Source organism: Rana temporaria, chromosome 1 (assembly GCF_905171775.1).
Source record: "Rana temporaria chromosome 1, aRanTem1.1, whole genome shotgun sequence".
NCBI classification, from domain to species: Eukaryota; Metazoa; Chordata; class Amphibia; order Anura; family Ranidae; genus Rana; species Rana temporaria.
The window spans coordinates 227,555,051-227,556,525 of NC_053489.1; positions in this window are offsets into that span (position 1 = coordinate 227,555,051).

Sequence of the window (1,475 nt, forward strand, 5' to 3'; positions counted from 1 at the left end):
GGCTTGGATGGCATGTCGGATCTGAAGAAATTTGTAAAATGAGTTATTAGCTATTTTAAACTCCTGTCTTAAGTCTAAAAAAAGATTTCATGTGCACGCCATCATATAGTTGAATTAGCCGGTTAAGACCTTGTTTCTCCCATTCTTTAGGTCGCTCGATTTCTTTTAATTCCCCTAAATTTTTGTTGAACCAGAGTGGGATAAGTGCCGTTGTTCCCCCATAGCCCATTAGTGTTTTTGTCACCAGATTCTACCCTCTGGTTTCCTTTGAGGATTTTTGCTGATCATGAACCTAATAAGTTTGAATCCCCCTACTCATAAAGCTGTTGAGTTTCTGTAAAGGTCCCTGTAGATAGGAAATGGCAGTCAGGAGGTCTAATCACTAAGCAAATCTTAGAATGATTGTGACGTAAATATATAAACTTGTATTAGCCATGCATTAACGTTCATACACTGAAGCTGGAACCAGCGTTATCCGAGCAAATTAATAGCAAACAAAATATAGTCCAACCAAACAATCCTTCCACAAGAATAGTTGACCAGATTATGGAGATGCATTTATGGTGATGCATAAAGCTCATAAATACGTATTATCATTTCCTGATCAGACTAGAATTGAGCAGAACAGATCTTATCTCTACATATACTTAAAGGGGTTGTAAAGGTACAATTTTTTTTTCCGTAAATAGCTTCCTTTACCTTAGTGCAGTCCTCCTTCACTTACCTCATCCTTCCATTTTGCTTTTAAATGTCCTTATTTCTTCTGAGAAATGCTCACTTCCTGTTCTTCTGTCTGTAACTCCACACAGTAATGCAAGGCTTTCTCCCTGGTGTGGAGTGTCGTTCTTGCCCCTCCCTTGGACTACAGGAGAGTCAGGATGCCCACTAACACACAGCTCCTTTCTCTATCTGCAACATAGTAGTGTCCTGACTCTCATGTAGTCTAAGGGAGGGGGCGAGCACGACACTCCACACCAGGGAGAAAGCCTTGCATTACTGTGTGGAGTTACAGACAGAAGAACAGGAAGTGAGGATTTCTCAGAAGAAATAAGGACATTTAAAAGCAAAATGGAAGGATTAGGTAAGTGAAGGAGGACTGCACTAAGGTAAAGGAAGCGTGAGAGGTTAGTGATCGAAGGTCCTCTTGAGTATAAGGCACCTCATCCCCGATAGATTTAGTAAGGGGATTGGAGAGGGAGGAGGATTATTGCGGTGCCATTTATAAAGACCAGACATATGATTATATCAAAAAATGAGACATTTTATTATACAAAATTTAAAATCAGCTTTGACAAACATTCAAAAGTGGGAGCAGTAAGTAGGAACAAGTTTCTTGAGCAAGTCTACCCTACTAGTTTCGCCGTACTGGCTTCTTCAGGGGTTTTAGGACTTGATTGTTTCAAAAGAATGCTCTAGAATGAAACAAAACAGTTTTAACAATTCATCAAATATACAATGAGCTAACAATCGGTATA